The sequence below is a fragment of the Piliocolobus tephrosceles genome, chromosome 8 (genome assembly GCF_002776525.5).
Source record: "Piliocolobus tephrosceles isolate RC106 chromosome 8, ASM277652v3, whole genome shotgun sequence".
NCBI classification, from domain to species: domain Eukaryota; kingdom Metazoa; phylum Chordata; class Mammalia; order Primates; family Cercopithecidae; genus Piliocolobus; species Piliocolobus tephrosceles.
In genome coordinates, this window is record NC_045441.1 from 19,818,170 (window position 1) to 19,837,173 (window position 19,004).

At 48.2% G+C, this 19,004-nt stretch overlaps 1 protein-coding gene across 3 annotated transcripts in view; it reads right to left on the reverse strand.

Annotated features, from left to right (window-relative positions):
• The window catches only part of CALN1 (calneuron 1), a 668,523-nt gene that overhangs the window by 542,688 nt on the left and 106,831 nt on the right, over positions 1-19,004 (reverse strand). Inside the window, exon 1 of one of the 3 annotated variants that reach the window (XM_026446608.2) lies at positions 13,231-13,917. The exons of the other annotated variants lie outside the window; for them this stretch is intronic. The gene's annotated coding sequence lies outside the window, so the exon portion shown is untranslated. Of the gene's footprint in view, positions 1-13,230; positions 13,918-19,004 lie in introns of those variants that run through there. 3 annotated transcript variants of the gene reach the window in all.

Here is a 19,004-nt window from a genome sequence, read left to right on the forward strand (position 1 = left end):
GAAAGAAAGAAAGAAAGAAAGAAAGAAGGAAAGGAAGGAAGGAAGGAAAGGAAAGAAAGAAAGGAAAGAAAGAAAGAAAGAAAGAAAGAAAAGAAAAGAAAAGAAAAGAAAAGAAAAGAAAGAAGGAAGGAAGGAAGGAAGGAAAGAAAGAAAGAAAGAAAGAAAGAAAGAAAGAAAGAAAGAAAGAAAGAAAGAAAGAAAGAAAGAAAGAAAGAAAGAAAAGAGATATCTTCCCCGAACTAAACGATCATAATTTGCAGTTTAGGCTGAGCACGGTGGCTCGTGTCTGTAATCCTGGCACTTTGGGAGGCTGAGGTGAGCGGACTGCTTGAGTCCAAGACTTTGAGACCAGCCTGGGAAACATAGTGAAACCCCATCTCTACAAAAAACACAAAAATTATCCGGGTGTCGTGGCACACATCTATAGTCCCAGCTACTTGGGAGGCTGAGGCAGGAGGATCACTTAAGCCCAGGAGGTTGAGGCTGTGCCACTGCACTCCAGCCTGGGTGACAGAGTGAGGCTCCGGGTTTTTTTGTTTTGTTTGTTTTTTTAAGTGCAGTTCAACAAGATCCCCTGGTTGGCACATCCCTTGGAGAATGGTGTCCGAGAGCCCTGCTTCTCAAAGTTGGCTGTACAGTGGAATCACCACTGCCTCCCAGGCCCCAGGAGATTCCTGGGATGTGATTACAGCACTGGAACTTTTTTTTTTTGAGACGGAGTCTCGCTCTGCCACCCAGGCTGGAGTGCAGTGGCCGGATCTCAGCTCACTGCAAGCTCTGCCTCCCACTGGAACTTTTTAAAGCCTCCCCAGAGAATTTTAATGTGCAGCAAAGTTTGAGAGCCACTGAATTAAAATCTCTGCTTCAGATTCTAGCACTCAAATCCAAGGTCTGGAGGGATTTCACCTCCTCCAGAAAGGTCTGTTTCCTGAAAAAGCATCACTGATAACCATCCTTTTCCAAGACCACAGCAGGGTCATCCCATCTCTGGAGTTATCATTTACGATGGGGTCACTGTCCCAACCATGCCTGCCTCTTGCATTTACCTTCCTTCCTAATATTATTCCCCAGTAACCTCCAAAAGCTTTCCCTAGGAGTGGAAAGCTCACTTTCAGCTCTGGCTCTCTTTTTCCCTCCTCTTTAATGATGTGAATTTTTTTTTTTTCCTCGAGACAGAGTCTCACTCTGTTGCCTAGCCTGGAGTGCAATGGGGCAATCACAACTCACTGCAACCTCTGCCTCCCAGGTTCAAGTGATTCTCCTGCCTCAGCCTCCCGAGTAGCTGGAACTACAGATGCACACCACCACACTCGGCTAACTTTTGTATTTTTTTGGTAGAGACAGGGTTTCACCATGTTGGCCAGGCTGGTCTTGAACTCTTGACCTCAGTGATCCACCCGCTCCCAAAGAGCTGGGATTACAGGCATGAGCCACTGCTCCCAGTCTCAATGATGTGATTTTTCCCCGTTGCCTACTGCCCTCTGAGGATTCCAAGGAGTTCTGGCTGGATTTTTGGAAGCTCAACAGAAGCATTTATCGCTTTGGGTGTCGAGAATTGGAGAATTTCAGTGTTTATTTAAAGACTGCTGGGTGCAGTCGCTCCTACCGATAATCCCAGCACTTTGGGAGGCCAAGGCAGGAGGATTGCTTCAGGCCAGGAGTTCGAGACCAGCCTGAGCAACATGGTGAAACCCTGTCTCTACAAAAAATTTAAGAATTAGCTGGGCTTGTTGGCTAACTTTGGTCCCAGCTACTCAGGAAGCTGAGGTGGGAGGATCATGTGAGCCCAGTAAGCTGAGGCTGCAGCGAGCCATGATTGTGACTGTGCACTCCAGCCTAGGTGACAGAGACTCTGTCTCTGAATAAATAAACGAAAATAATGCTGTCCAGGTGCAGTGGCTCATGCCTGTAATCCCAGCACTTTGGGAGGCCGAGGTGGGTGGATCACCTGAGGTCAAGACTTCAAGACCAGCCTGGCCAACATGGGGAAACCCTGTCTCTACTAAAAACACAAAACTGAGCTGGGTGTGGTGGTGTGCACCGGTAATCCCAGCTACTTGGGAGGCTGAGGCACAAGAATCGCTTGAACCCGGGAGGCGGAGGTTGCAGTGAGCCAAGATCACACCATTGCACGCCAGCCTGGGCAAGGACAGCGAAACTCTGTCTCAAAAATAAATAAATAAAACAAGAGCGAAACTCTCTCTCAAAAATAAATAAAATAAAATAAAAATAATGCAGGAACCAAGTCAGTTAGTTGCCTAGGTAACTAACTTGAGGCTTGGGTCTTGGCAGGAAAAGAAAACCACCCATCTGAGCTGAGGGCAGATGATCTCTTGGTGACCTGCTACTACCAAGTGAGCCATGGAGGGAACGGATTGATGGCAACCCACAAAACAGGCTTAAAAATACAATAACCTCACAGAGATCTCTCTGCCGCTTGACATCTGGGCAAAAAATGTAATTGAACTGTTTTTTGGAGGGCTTTTGTGGGAGACAGGGTCTTGTTCTGTCTCCCAGGCTGGAATGCAGTGGCACAATCTTGGCTCACTGCAACCTCTACCACTGCAACCTCCACCTCCTGGGTTCAAGTGATTCTCCTGCCTCAGCCTCCTGAGTGGCTGGGATTACCGGCGCCTGCCACCACGCCTGGCTAAATTTTGTATTTTTTAGTAGAGACGCGGTTTCGCCATGTTGGCCAGGCTGGTCTCGAACTCCTGGCCTCACGTGGTCTGCCTGCCTGGGCCTCCCAAAGTGCTGGGATTACAGGCGTGAGCCATCATGCCCGGCCTTGATTTAACTATTGAAAGTGGTTTCACAAACTCAGATCCTGACCGTCCTTGCACAATGGTTGTTTGTCTTGGATAGGCACAAAGAGGATGGAGGCTTTAGCTAGTGGGTTACATACCTCTGGGTTTCCAAGTACTAAACCGTGACCCTGTGCAACATCTCTGTGGCCTGGCTACAACGTCTCTGTTTCTTCATCTGCAGGATGGGAGAAATAAAATAGACGACACCTACTAAGCACTAAGCTAGTTTGCCTGCTGAGATGGAATATGTGCTTATGTGTATGCATATAAAATGAATCATCAACCACAGATCAGATTAAAAAGCAGAGCAACTGGTTTTCCGAAGCAGCAGTAGGAATGTTGGAGGCTGAGACACCACATCAGTGTTCAGTACAGATGTTTGAGGTTTTCTTACCAGGCTATAAAAATGTTTACACAGTAATTAGGCCTGTTATCAGTACACAAACAGATTACACTTTACAGAATGAATGAACGGCTCAAAAACCCTCTCGGTTTTCATGAGGTTTGGAGCATTTTCCTAATTCTTGGGTTTACGAAAATAAATTTGGTTTCCAATAACACGGAGCCACGGCTGAGTGTAGGGGAAAGCGATCTGGGGTGTGAAATGAACTCTGACAGCGCACATGTCACTCAATCTCTCTGACTGAGTCTCCCCATCTGTAAATGAGCTAACCAAGATTCCTCTCCTCCTTTAATTCCACGGTTCTATTACCTTGCAGTCAATGTCTTCTAAACACATATTCATTCTCTTCACCACAAAAGGATATGTTTAATTAATGACTTTTTTTAAGGTGTAATTCTGCTGAATCACATAATGAGACTCCGATCCAACACTATTCAGTCATATTGAGACTGAGTTTGTGGCAGTTAATGCCTGACACTGAAGCCCCCAAGCCCAGTCTATAGGATGAGACCACAAGGTCGACTTGGGCTTTATGTGGATGTCCAGCTCTTCCAGAACACATCAATGGTTCTGAGTAACACTTGACTGAGGCTGGGTGCAGTGGCTCACGCCTGTAATCCCAGCACTTTGGGAGGCTGAGGCGGGAGAATCACTTGAGGTCAGGAGTTCGAGACCAGCCTGGCCAGTATGGTGAAACCCCGTCTCTACTAAAAATACAAAAATTAGTCAGGTGTGGTGGCACGCACCTGTAGTCCCAGCTACTCAGGAGGCTGAGGCAAGAGAATCGCTTGAACCCAGCAGGCGGAGGTTGCAGTGAGCCAAGATCACGCCACTGCACTGCAGCCTGGGCAACAGAGCAAGACTCTGTCTCAAAAATAAATAAATAAATAAATAAACACTTCATTGAATGTTTTTCTTTTCCTGTTTTCAAGGAATAATACTTAGTTGTAACAAATATGACACCAAAATAATTAGCCAAGCTGTCGAATTTGTACTTCTAAATGTTCCTGTTGCCTAACTTTTGATAACGAAAAAGTGCAAGCAATTTTTAATCGTGATACACACTTTTGGGATCCAATACGAAAGCAGTAATGTTTAAATGTTCAGAAATGAGCTTTTAATGAATATTTAATTGCTCTATTCTTTATAAGTATGAATTATGCTTTCAGTAACACTCTGAATACTAAAAAGGCAAGGTTCGGTTCTTCCTAGTTATGTGTTCAAATTTCCCAGTAATTTGTTTCAAAAGGGGAAAAAAGATCATCTTGGTTTCAATCTCTATGAGAAGGAACTTGGAGAGTAATTTAGAAGTAAGGTAACTTCTTACAGCAATATCCCAAATTCAACAAAATTTAGATGTATGTATTTGAAATGCATAGAAAAAAATCTAACAATATATGTACTTGAAATGTGAATGGTATTGAGAATGAGAGTGAAGAAAGATGCCTTCCATGTTCTCTGTAACATTTCTGTATAGCTTTTAATTTCTTTTTTAAAAAGAATGTTTAATTTCATCACTAAAAAACGTCTTAAGCACAAAACAGAGCCACTCATTGCGCACCTTTGTCAAAACAAGTGACATAGTTTGGCTGTGTCCCCACCCAAATCTCACCTCAAGTTGCAATAATTCCCACGTGTCAAGGGTGGGGCCAGGCGGAGATAATTGAATCATGGGGGTGGTTTCCCCCACACTGTTCTCCTGGTAGTGAATAAGTCTCACGAGATTTCATGGTTTTATAAATGGGAGCTCCCCTACACACGCTCTTTCCTGCCGTCGTGGAAGACATCCTCTTGCTCTTCATCTTCCGCCATGATTGTGAGGCCTCCCAGCTATGTGGTACTGTGAGTGCACTAAACCTCTTTCCTTTATAAATTACCCAGTCTCAGGTATGTCTTCATTAGCAGTGTGAGAACAGACTAATACAATGAGCATCCTATCTTCTGTCCCAACCAGGACCATGGGTTTTTGAGATTAAAATTCTCAAAATAAGATGGTAGGGGAAAGTGTTTAGTAGATTACAGTCTCCCAACACTCTCTTCAAGGCACTGGTGATCATCAGTGTCTACATTTTATTTATTTACTTTTTCTCGAGACAGAGTCTCGCTCTGTCGCCCAGGCTGGAGTGCAGTGGCATAATCTCAGCTCACTGCAACCTCCGCCTCCTGGGTTCAAGCAATTCTCCTGCCTCAGCCTTCCAAGGAACTGGGATTACAGATACCCACCACCACGCCTGGCTAGTTTTTTATATTTTTAGTAAAGACAGGGTTTCGCCAGGCTGGCCAGGCTAGTCTTGAACTCCTGACCTCAGCTGATCCAACCATCTCGGCCTCCCAAAGTGCTGGGATTACAGGCGTGAGCCACCGCGCCCGGCCCGGTGTCTACATTTTAAAACAAATATTTTTCCGATTATAAAAGAAATGTGTGTTCATTTGCAAAACCACAAAATCATTCATAATGCCAACAGCTTTGAACAAGCATTGTTAACATTTTTGGTCCATTTATTTCCATTGTTCTTCTGTACCATGTTTTTAAACAAAACTGAAATCATACTATGATTGCAGTTTTGTTTGTATCCACACTTAACTGGTACGTTAGAAATCACCAAATTAAGGTCACCAAAGCATTTTCTCTCCATCTGTTACTCCTAAACACTACATTTTATTTTACATTCTGATGGATAAAGACTCACTTTATTGTACCACGGTAGTGCAGGCAGAATGGACAGCTGGAGACAGAATGATCTTTGGAAAATATAGACTAAGTCATATCACTTACCTGTTTAAAACCCCTCCATGACTTCTATTGAACTCGGTATCAAACCCAGACTCCACAGGATGACCCTATATGAGCTAGCCCCCATCTCTCTGAACTCATCTCCCGCCACACCAGTCTCCTTCCTTCTCCTCTAAATGAGCCCAGTTCATTCCTGCTTTGAGACTTTTGCACTGGCTGTTCCCACGCCCTGGAAGTTCTTCCACAGATATTTCCCCACCTTATCCCTTCATGTCATTCTGGTGTCAGTCTAAATAGAGCTCATCATTGAGATCTTTCTTGGTTCGGCTCAGTGGTTCATGCCCGTAATCCCAGCACTTTGGGAGGCCGATGCAGGTGGATCACTTGAGGTCAGGAGTTTGAGACCAGCCTGGCCAACATGGTGAGACCCCATCTCTACTAAAAATACAAAAATTAGCTGGGCATGGTGCCACACACCTGTAATTCCAGCTATTCAGGAGACTGAAGTAGGAGAATCGCTTGAACCCAGGAGGCGGAGCTTGCAGTGAGCCGAGATCACGCCACTGCACTCCAGCCTGGGCGACAGAGCAAGACTCCATCTCAAAAAATAAATAAATAAATAAAAATAAATAAAAATACAAAAATTAGTTCAGGTGCAGTGGCTTATGCCTGTAATCCCAGAACTTTGGGAGGCTGAGGCAGGCGGATCACCTGAGGTCAGGAGTTCAAGACCATACTGGCCAACATGGTGAAACCCCGTCTCTACTAAAAATACAAAAATTAGCTGGACGTGGTGGCGGGCACCTGTAATCCCAGCTACTCGGGAGGCTGAAGCAGGAGAATCACTTGAACCTGAGAGGCGGAGGTTGCAGTGAGTTGTGATCATGCCACTGCACTCCAGCCTGGGCGACACAGTGAGACTCCATCTCAAAAAATAATAATAATAATAGAAAAATTAGCTGGGCGTGGTGGTACATGCCTGTAATCCTAGCTGCCCTGGAGACTGAGGCAGAAAGATCACTTGAATGCGGGAGGCAGAGGCTGCAGTGCGCCAAGATCGCACCACTGCACTCCAGCCTGGGCAACAGAGCAAGACTATCTCAAAAAATAAAAAAAGAGAGAGAGACCTTTGTTGGCCATCCAATCTGAAGTAGCCCTTGCATCTGTCTCAATTATATCCTCCAATTTTATTTCTATATTTTTTATTGTGTCTTACACCATAGACAATAAGGGTACCATCTCTGTCTGACGAATTCATCATTTTCCCCAGTACCTGAACCAGAGATGCTCAATACATACTAGTTGGATGAATGAAAGCATTTTCAAAGAATCCAGATTTGTGGTGCGTGAGATAAAGTAACCTACTTAAATAGGTCTTATTCACAGCAGCACAGTCCCTTAATGAGGCTTTTTAAAATAGATTGTCACCCTCTCCAATGACCTGGTCATGGAGGGCTGCCCACAGCCCTGCCAGTGGGAAAGTAAAACAGTTATTTAGTCTTGTTCAGACTTCAGTTCTGCTTCTCCACCCTGTTACCTAAACCAGAAACCCAATGGTGACACCTTCCCTTTCTCCCACTTCCCCAGCAATTAATAAGTCCTGCCAATTTTCCCTCTTATGGAAGACAAGCTCAACATCACAGTCACTGTCTTTTAGCAGAATCATTCCAGTTTCCTTTCAGAAAACACTCTCTCCCGGCCGGGCGCAGTGGCTCACGCCTGTAATCCCAGCACTTTGGGAGGCCGAGGCAGGTAGATTACCTGAAGTCAGGAGTACGAGACCAGCCTGGCCAATATGGTGAAAACCCATCTCTACTAAAAATACAAAAATTAGCCGGGCATGGTGGCAGGAGCCCATAATCCCAGCTACTCGGGAGGCAGAGGTTGCAGTGAGCCGAGATCGCACCACTGTACTGCAGCCTGGGCAACAGAGTGAGACGCCATCAAAAAAAAAAAAAAAAGAAAAGAAAAGAAAGAAAACAATCTGTCCCAATCTCAGTGACTTTTCAGAAACCCACCCCTAGATATAGGAACCCAAAACTATGCCAATCGGATATGTCCTCTGAGCATCCTGAATGCAGCAGAATGATACAATAACAATAATGGAGGGCAGGTGAGCCCAAAATTGGGGCTTAGCCTGGGAGGGTTCTTGGCTTTGCCCAGGAAAGAATTCAAGTGCAAGCCAGGGGTGTGAGACAGCAACTTTTTTTTTTCTAATAGTCACAGAATATCTATTTATTTACTTATTCATTTTTTTCCAACTTTTATCTTTTTTTTTCCAACTTTTATCTTAAGTTCAGGGGTACATGTGCAGGTTTGTTACATAGGTAAATGTGTATGTACCATGGTCATTTTCTGCACAGATCATCCAATCACCCAGGTATTAAGCCTAGAATCCATCAGCTATTCTTTCTGATGCTCTCCCTCCTCGCACTCTCCACCCTCTAACAGGCCCCAGTGTGTGTTTGTGTGTGTGCGTGTGTGTGTCCCCATGTGTCCGTATGTTCTCATCACTTAGCTTCCACTTATAAGTGAGAACATGTGGTATTTGATTTTCAGTTCCTGCGTTTGCTAAGGATAATGGCCTCCAGCTCCATCCATGTCCCTGAAAAGGCCATGATCTCATTCCTTTTTATGGCTGCATAGTATTCCATGGTGTATATGTACCACATTTTCTTTAGCCAATTTATCATTGATGGGCATGTAGGATGATTCCATGTCTTTGCTATTGTCAATGGGAGATAGCAACTTTTATTGAAGCAGCAGTGTACAGCAGCAGCAGAGATACTCCTTGTACAGCAGGGCTATACCCTAGGCAGTATGTGCAGGGTAGCACCCCAGTGCTGCAGTCATATTTATACCCATTTTTAGTCATATCCAAATTAAGGACAGTTTAAGCAGAAATTTCTAGAAATAGCGTGGTAACTTCTGGGTGGTTGGGTCATTGCCATGGAAAGGAGTAATAACTTCCAGTTGTTGCCATGGCAATGGTAAACTGACACAGCGCATGTGTGGGTGTGTCTTATGGAGAGCTGCTTGCCCCCCAGCCCTGTTTTAGCTGGTCCTCAATTTGGTCCAGCTAACTGGACCAAATTGAGCCCCACCTCTAGAGTTGAGTCCCACCTCCTAAAGGTTGGTGATCATTTACTTCCATAGCATCCACTGGAAGAGACCATAAGTCAATTCCTGCCACCGAGATCCCCTGGACTGCCTAATTCCTGTCTATTCCGTGCCTGGTTCTTTAGGGATGCTCTTAATCCTGTGAGTTTCCATCAATATTTCTAATGCAATATTTGTTGACGTTGTTAGCCAGACTTAGTTTCTATTGCTTGCAACCCAAGGATCCTAGCTGACAGTTCTCCTGTTTGCTGAATCCATCCCATCTTCTCCATCCTCCCCACCATGGCCTCATCAGCCTTGCCTGGCTTTCAGAGCCAGCTTCCTCCCTGGTATCCATGTTTCTGGTCTTCTTGGTGCCAAATTCATTCACCACAAAGTCTCCAGCCAAAACTGACCATGCCACCCTGATGGAGAAATGCTGAGTCCCTGGTCCTGACCAAAGGCCCCCATCTATCATTCTGGTCACTTCTTTTGTACCTCCCTGTTGCAATCTTTAAGCACCAAGAACTCCAAACTACCAGCTGCTTCCTCATATTCTCCACATGTGTTCTAATCTCTCATCCCTTCCCACCCTTTCCTCTGCACCAGAATACTCAAGAAAAGCTAACCAAGTCCTTAATCATCCTGTAAACTCAGCTCAGACATCACCTCCACCCTTGCCTAGCTACCATCCACCTCTGCTCACAAATGTGCAACCCTAACACATGGTCTGCCCTCCCCACTAATCTGTGAATTTTTTGATGACAGGCACTGCGTCGTCTTCATCTATCTGTACCACATAATAGGCACTGAATAAATGCTTGTTGAATGTTAAATGATTAAAAACATAATTCACATTGAAAAACCCCAGGTTGGATGCAACAATGGTGTTATCCTTTTCCTCCTTCCGAACCACATTTGGAATGATCCTCAAATTGAGCGTTCTGAGAAATCTGCCAATGCTCTGCTATCTTGAAGGATGGTTTCATAGCTTAGGAGTCAGAACTCACACTGTTTTAACAAGCATCAGAGGCTGTTGCTGGTTGCACTGCCTAATGGTTCTCAATCGTGAAAGGACATTTCAGACACTCTGACTACACCAGCTGAAGAAGCCCCAAGTGACGGGCTAAGGTGCCACTCAGCCTATACCAACATGAGTACAGAAAGGGAATATGCAAAAAAAAAAAAAAAAAAAAAGCTTATCGTCAATCATCAAACCAGTACAGGCACACGTGACAAGGGAAGGGCTTTGCTGTGGGATTCTCCTTCCTCCCCAGACCAACTGCACAAGACACAGCTCCTCCTGTGCCTCAGTTTCCTCACCAGGAATGAAGAATGAGATGCTGACCTAGATTCATTCAACAAACATAGACAGGGCACCCACTCTGTGTCTGACTCTAAACAAATTACTGCAGGTCAAAGATTCCCAAAATACTTTTCCTATCCTAAGGAAGCAGTGTGGAAAGTGCCACACACATAGGATCGAAACCCGGCCTGTTAGCCTCAAACCCTAACGCTGCTTCTGACCTGCAAGCTTCACAGCCCCAGGAAAAGTGATTTCAATTCCCTTCGCAGCAGTTTCCAAACAGGAAAAATGAGGATGACATGAGCTCAAACGTGTGAAAGGGTCTGGCACACAAGTAGGGTCTCAGAAATCTGAATTAAGAGGGTCTCCGAAGGCTTTAAACGTCCAAAGTTCTATCAATCGGAATTTCTCTCGTAATGAGAACTAGTGCCCCCTTCTGACAACCAGCGAGCACTGCACAGGTTGTCAGTATAAGAATGTGGTAAAAGACACCACTGCACACACCACAACAGGAGCAAGGGCCTGCCACAGATATCCCACTTTGGCTGGTGACCCTCCCAAGGCCAGTTGCTATGAAAAAGAAATGTATAAATGAGGTCCTTGCCCTGCCCAATATTTATGGAGGGATCAGAAGCTACCCACTGGGGAGATAAATGTAAAATTCAAAAATGATCGGTTGTCATCCACCCCCACCTTGTACCCCCCTCCCCTTACAGAGGAAAGAGCATCACGTGTGTCCGTCAAGTCTTGCCCATCCCTTTCTCAACAGAACCAGCTGAATTAAATTATTTTCTTGCCAAAAAGCCCTTATCCTGCACCCTAGTCGAAGGCCTGATTACTGGCAATAGTTGCTTTCAGAGTTCAGGGAAAGGTGACATCTTGGTGAACAATTCTAAGAGGATTTAGCTCTCCTCCAATAAAATATCATGAGGATTGGATTTCCAAAGAGTTTTGTTTTCATTACTCCACTTGGATACACCCAGCAACCAACTTCACTGTCGTAGAACAGCTTCTCAGTAAACAGCTCCATGCAGCTATTGCCATGAAAAACCCACACGTCTGCAGTGAAGTCAAAAAAAAAAAAAGCCACTCCACTGGTCTTCCACCAGGGCAGGCTGCTCTGGAAACACAGCTCAGGGCATCCTTGGGGCTTTGGTAGAAGATCCCACTGATTGCCTGAGGAACTAGCAAAGTTATGCAGTTCCTGGAGCCCAGGAATGAATCCTAAACTGGGCGTGGTGACAGAACCACAAGGCTGAGAGGTCTGAGGTGACACCTGGACATCAGGACAGGTAGCAGATAAAAATCAAGACTCCACATTCTTCTTCCAACACCTCCTCCCACCCCACAAAAATGAAATAAAACCACGAACAAGCCAAGGAGAAGAGCTGGAATCAGGCTCCTAGGAAAAACACGTCCTGTTCTAGCCTCAAGACAATTTCACACCAAATGGCTTTAAATTCCTTTCCAAAGCTTTGATGCCCGAATTGAAAAATAATTTCCCTTTTAAGCAAAAGTCAGCAGTTAAAGAAGCAGAACCTGAAAATCCTAGGAGCTCATGAGTTCTCCTATGTGCACAAATGTTGCGTGTGTCTGAACACGCAGCGCAGAAATCTACCCATTCTTTCTGGGAAGGTCATCCCAACTCTGTCGCAGAGGCTACCGTGGGTCACTCTAGAATGTAGTTATTATCACCACGAAACAGACTTCCTAGCCACACACAGCCGGCGCTAAGCTGCTATTCCCTGAGCCCAAGAAAGTCTCCTGTTTTGCAGAAAACCGGCTCAGGGCCTGGGGATGGCTGGCGCCCCAGTCTTGGCACTCAGGGAACTGCAGGCACCGCTTCACCCGGGAGCTAAGGGCTTCGACCCAAATGGAAGAAAGGCGCCTTCCTCACACAAGCCTCGTCCAAGAAAAAAGAGCAGTGGGAAACGATGGTGGGGTGGTGGCTCGGGCGCACGTGGCCCAAGGCTAGGACGCAAACTGATCCGCTCGGTGCACCCTCTGTATCCCCATTCCGTCGGGATGGGGTGTCCCCCGCTCGCCCTCTCCACGAGGGCGGCCCAGAACTACCTGCTGCTGCCTAGGCGCCCTCGGACCAAGTCTCGGGAAGTTCACTCCGCGTTGCGCTAGTCCGGAGAGACTGGGAACCCGGGTAAATCCAGACTGTCCGGGGAAGACGGAGCCCGCCCCTGCCTGGGCGCCAGACCCATCCAGCTGCTTGGAGCTCAGGCACTAGGTCCCAGCGGGACTGCAGAGGCCTCTGTGGTTACCCCTTGCACCCCGGCGCCCCTAGACTCGGGGTAGATGGCAGCGAGGAGCGTGCGCCCAGGCAGGCAAGCAGTCAGCCCTGGGGGCCAGACGCGGAGAGAACCCTGCCTCCCGCCTCCCCCGATCGCCATGACTCCGGCTTTCCGAAGAGACCTGGTTGCCGCCGGGCGCTCCCACCTGGGCTGCGGTGCGGCTCCGGGTCCCCTGCCCTCCCTCCCCACCGCCCGGGACCCTGCGGCCGGGGGCGCGCTGCCTGGTGGCCACTGGCTCCTGGGGGCTACAGGAGCGGTTCCCAGTCTCCAGCCAGCAGAGTGCCGGGACAGCAGAGTGCACCGCGGCCCTTCCCTAGCCCCACGCCCCCAGGCAGGCAGCCAGAGCCAGCTCCACGGAGGGCAAGGTGGCCGGGGCAGCCCCCAGCCCGCCGGGTGGGTGCCCCAGTGCCGGAGCCAACAGGTACGGGCGGCGTTGTCTGCCAATCGCCCGCCCACTCCGAACACGGGGGCTCACGACAGCCCGGGGGTTTGGACACCCTGGAGAGGGGCGAGGACCGAGGGAAGAGGAGAAGAGAGGGAGCGCGCGGGTGAGCTGGGGAGCCGGCGGCGGCACTCACCTCTCGCTGGGCCGGGGCTCCGCAGCCCGGCAGCCGAAGCGCCTCCGCACCGCGCGGGGGGCTTCCTCCGAGGCCCGCAGGGAGGGGGCGGCGCGGAATGGAGGCGCCGAGCGGGCAGCGCTCAGCCTCTCGCTCACACCCCCAGCCGGCAGCCGCGTCCCCGCGCCGGCATCCTCGCTGCCGCCGGCTCCCTTGGCGCCCCCGGGCCGCTCCCCACGCGCGCGCCGAGACCGACACGAGCCCCCTCGTCGACTCGGAGCGCGATCTGGGCGCGTGCCTCCCTGTCCTTGTCCTCTGCTCCCGTCTGGGGACGTGTGCCCCGCACCCCCTGCACCGCGCTCTCTTCTACCCCTCCCGCTCCCGCTGGCCGCGCGGGTTCAGCCCATGTGCGCGGCTGCCTCGCTGCGCCCCGGAGCCCAGTGGCCGAGGCCCCGCCGGAGTTGCGCGCCCTAGAAACTCCATGCAGCTCCGGCCTCCTCCCCAGCTCCTCCCCTGCGGGCCCCCCGGGGCCTTGCGGCCGCCAGCAGCACCGTCCACGCTCTGCCGGCGCCCGCGTTCAGGAGCCGGGCTTCTGGGCTCGCCTTGGCCGCCTGCGCCCCGGCTCCTCCGAGGGTCGGGGAGCCCCCACCCCCACCCTCCGCCTCTCCAATGGCTCCCTCGGTTTCCAGGCAGCGCAACCTGAGGAACGCCTCGGCGCGCGCGCACTCACACTCGCGCGCACACACACATACACGCACGCACATGCACGGCACACACAGGCAGACACGCGGGGGGCGAGCAGGCGCTTGGCAGACGGTGCTCCTTCCTTCCCTTCCCAAAGAGGCTGCCCACGTTAACTCTGGCAAACTGCTGCTCCTCGGAACAGGACAACTCACCCTAGCTCCCGCCGCCTTCACTACTTCATCCCAGGTGCACACACCCTAGGGCCACGATTACACCTGAGCCCACGGGGAAGGCGGGGCGCCGAGGTGGAGGGGCCGATGGCCGAAACTGCGGGGGCCAGCATTCCGCGTGACCGCCCCTGGAGACATCCAGGGAGGCACGGCTGCCGCGGGGCATCGCCCACCCACCTGGGATACCACTCCTCCAGGACCTGAGAACATGAGGCGTGGTCCCCACTTCTTCCAAGGTCATAGGACGGATCCGATGGGAGGGAGAGGGCGCTTGGGCACAGGTGTGAGCTACAAATTCGCAGACTGTCTGCAACCTGCCCATGCGCTGACCTCTGCCGAGTCTCCGCCCAGACAGACCCCTCTCTGTCCCCTGCCCCGGGTCTCAAGGGCAACGCATTTGCTTGGAGTCAGCAGTCACCTTTCCTAGTCCCCACCTGTCTGCCTCCCAGGAGCTGACAGAATACACAGTGCAACCAAGGTTTGTCTTGGCAAGCAAAAAAAGAATCAAAGCAGCAAGGTGGGGCTCAGACTGTCCCGTAGACAGACTAGATGCTTGCCAGTTCCTTTTTGCTGCCCCCAAGATTGTGCCAATAAAGAAGGAACAACAAACCTGGCTGAAGCAGGCTAGTCTTTCCTTACAGCACCCTCCTTTCTCGGGTCCCCAGTTTCTTGCCCCCTCTTGGTGGCAGGAAGACCGCTCACCAGCTCAGATGCCTCCAATTCCCAGAACCAGAGAAAAGAGAGATGTGAAAATCCTCACACCAATCAGGAACAAAAGCAGGCAGTGCTGCTCCAAGCCTCTTATCCGAACAGCTCAGCAGTCACCTCTCCACTGTTTGGTTCAACTGTCAGGGAAGTTTGGGCATTTTTTTTTTCTTTGCCAGCCAGCAGCACAATCAGGGTCGTGTGTGTGTGTGTGTGTGTGTGTGTGTGTGTGTGTGTGTGTGTGTGTCGCCTGGGCATGGTTTCAGAGTCCCTGAAGCACTTGTGGGTGCCACACCTTTGGCATTTAGCATTTGCTAACCCGTATTATTACTATCTTGTGTGGACCCTACTTCCCTACTAATCTTTTCAAAATATGTTTTTATTTGTTATTCTTATAGGTACATGGTAGGTGTACATATTTATGGGGGTACATGAGAGGTTTTGATACAGGCATGCAATGTGAAATAAGCTCATCATGGAGACCAGGGTACCATTCCCTCAATCATTTATCCTTTGAGTTACAAACAATCCAATTACACTCTTTAAGTTATCATAAAATATTCAAGTTATTGACTATAGTCACCATGTTGTGCTACCGAATAACAGGTCTTATTCGTTCTTTCTTTTTTTTAACCTATTAACCATCCCTACCTACCCAACCCTCTCAACCCCCACCCAGCCCCCCTCACCCTTCCCAACCTCTGGTAATCATTCATAGATTCTCTGTCCATGAGCTCAATTGTTTTGATTTTTAGATCCCATAAATAAGTGAAAACATGTGATATCTGTCTTTCTGTGCCTAGCTTATTTTACTTAACATAATGATCTCCACCTCCATCCATGTAGTTACAAATGACTGGATCTCATTCCTTTTTATGGCTGAATAGTGCTCCATTGTGTATATGTCCCACATTTTCTTTATTCATCTGTTGATGGACACCTGGGTTGCTTCCAAATCTTAACTATTGTAAACAGTGCTGCAACAAACATCAGAATGCAGATACCTCTTCGATATACTAATTTCTTCTCTTTGGGGTATATACTCAGCAGTGGGATTGCTGTATCATATGCTCCCTAGCAATCTTAGAACTGAGATGTAACAAGCACCATTCTCAGGGACTTGCTGGGTACCCCTCCCCTACCCCAGCATGAAAACACAGAAAAATCTTGAGTTCCTTCAAAGAAACTCCAGGCACCTAGCTAGCCCTGAGAAGTAAACCAGCAACTTGATAAGCAAGAAGGTAATTTTAGCTTAAAACAATAGCCAAGGAAGTTAGAGTCAGGAAATGTTTTTGTTCGCTGTATCAGTCTGTTCTCATGCTGCTAATAAAGACATACCTAAGACTGGTTAATTTACAAAGGAAAAAGGTTTAATGGACCCACAGTTCCACATGGCTGGGGAGACCTCACAATCATGGCAGAAGGTAAATGATGAAGCAAAGGCACATCTCACATGGCAGCAAGCAAGAGAGCTTGTGCAGGGGAACTCTCATTGATAAAACCATCAGATCTCATGAGACTTATTCACTATCACGAGAACAGTACAGGGGACACCTGCGCCCGTGGTTCATTTACCTGCCACCGGATCCCTCCCATGACACATGGGAATTATGGGAGCTACAAGATGAGATTTTTTACAAGTTAAGGAGAAGTGACTGCTAAGCTGTTTGGATGAGAGGCTTAGAGAATCACTGCCTGCTTTTGTTGCTTATTGGTGTGAGGATTTTCACATGTATCTTTCTCTGGTTCTGGGAATTGGAGGCATCTGAGCTGGTGAGCAGTCTTTCTGCCACCAAGAGGGGACAAGAAGCTGGGGACCCAGGAAAGGAGGGTGCTATAAGGAAGGACTAGCCTGCTTCAGCCAGGTTTGTTGTTCCTACTTTGTTGGCACAACCTTGGGGGCGGCAAAAAGGAACAGTCAAACCATATCATTCCCTATAGAATCTAAACATAACATCTTAGTGTATGTCCTTGAGTTGTTTTTCAGAAACCTGGACCCCCATTAAACTGATCGACTAGCACATAGACCTCGAATAAGAGGGAACTGAGGACTAAACTCTAACTGTGGTTCTTGTTCTGAATTTCTTCCTGAAGGGTCTGGAGGAAGCCACACCTACGGGCCAGAATGAGCATTCTTTTCTGCACACCCCATATTTTTAGATAAAGCTTTACCTCCTTAACTAATCACAAATCAGAAAACCTTTGAACTCACCTATGACATCTGTAGGAGATGTAGACTCCCTATGTTGCCCAGGCTGGTCTCAAACTCCTGGCCTCAAGTAATCCTCCCACCCCCACCTTCCAAAGTATTGGGATTACTAGTCCCAGTGTGAGCCCATGTGGGCCTCTGCTCCCAGACGTCTGCTTTTTTAAGTCAAACCAAATGTCGAGCTTTCATGGATTGATTTATGGCTTTGCCTGTAGCCTCTGCCTCCCACCTTTAAAAATCCTTCCCTGTAAGCCAACTGGGTGGCTGGGACTTAAGCATGAGCTGCCTGATTCCTCTTGGTTGGTGCCCTGCAAATAAATGCCTCCCTTTCTCCTGCTGCAAAACCTGGATGTGGATAGCCGGTCTTACTGTGCCAGGTGAGCAGCCCCTGTTATGACATGCTTGAGCCACTGGCTGAGTTTCATGTACCTAGTTCAGAGATGTGCATAGAAGGTGATATGGTTTGGCTCTGTGTCCCCTCCCAAATCACATCTTCAATTGTATTCCCGTAATACCCACGTGTCGTTGGAGGGACCTGGTGGGAGATAATTGAATCATGGAGGCAGTTTCTCTCATACTGTTATCGTGGTAGTGAATAAGTCTCTGATGGTTTTATAAGGGGAAACCCCTTTCACTAGGCTCTCTCACTTTGTCTCTTGTCTGCTGCCATGTGAGATGTGCCTGTGCCTTTGGCTTTCCACCATGATTGTGAGGCCTCCCCAGCCATGTGGAACTGTAAGTCCATTAAATTTCTTTCTTTTGTAAATTGCCCAGTCTCAGGTATGTCTTTATCAGCAATGTGAAAACGAATTAATACAGAAGGTATTATATTTACAAAGGTTTACACAATGTGTCACACGCAGATGAATAGAGTTGACAGGATCTCCATAAGATCTCTCCCTTTGATCCCTTAGTTTGGATGAATGCTGCATCATCTAACAATCTGTTGCCTCTGTAAGCAATTAAAGCAATTATTTTGTCACTTTCTAGATGGCAACCAGGTCACCAAAATGCCTTGGTAGGGCCAAGCATGGTGGCTGAAGCCTGTAATCCCAGCACTTTGGGAGGCCGAGGTGGGTGGATCACTTGAGGTCAGGAGTTCGAGACCAGCCTGGCCAACATGGTGAAACCCTGTCTCTACTAAAAATACAAAAATTAGCCAGGCATGGTGGTGGGTGCCTGTAATCCCAGCTACTTCAAAGGCTGAGGCATGAGAATCGCTTGAACCTGGGAGGCAGAGGTTGCAGAGAGCCGAGATCCCACCATTGCACTCCAGTCTAGGCAACAGAGCAAGACTCAGTCTCAAAAAGAAAAAAAAAAAAAAAACAGACAAACAAATGCCTTGGTAAGTGTAGATACACACATGAAGTTCCTGGTAAAATGTGGGGGCCTCCCACACAACCAGAGTAGGAAACATCTGGCCAAAGCTCTCATTCTGCCCTCCCTTCCTGCCTGTGTAAATTTGGGCAAGTTGTTTATTCTCTCTAAATCTCATCACCCTCATCTATAAAATGGAGATAATTAGACTATCTATTCCACAAGGTTGTTGAGAAAATTAAATGTGATTATGTGAAATAGCAGTTCACTCAGTTAACCTGGCTCCAGGCATAGAGTAAGCTTTCAATAAAAAAAACAGCTTGGCAGCTGTTACAAGTGAATAGTCAACACAAACACATAACAAAGACCTTACTTTGGGGGGAAAAAAATCAAGGATCTCTTGCCTTAGGACCCTAAGCTCAGCGAGCCTCAGAACTAGAGAAGGCTAGGCAGTAGCTCACACTCATAATACAGATACTTTGGAAGGTGCAGGTGGGAGGATTACTTGAGGTTGGGAGTTTGAGACTAGCCTGGGCAACACAGGGAGACACCATCTCTACAAAAAAATGATTTGCAAAAGTAGCCAGGTGTGATGGCATGTGCCTGTAGTCCTAGCTACTCAGGAAGCTGAGGCAGAGGATCCCTTGAGC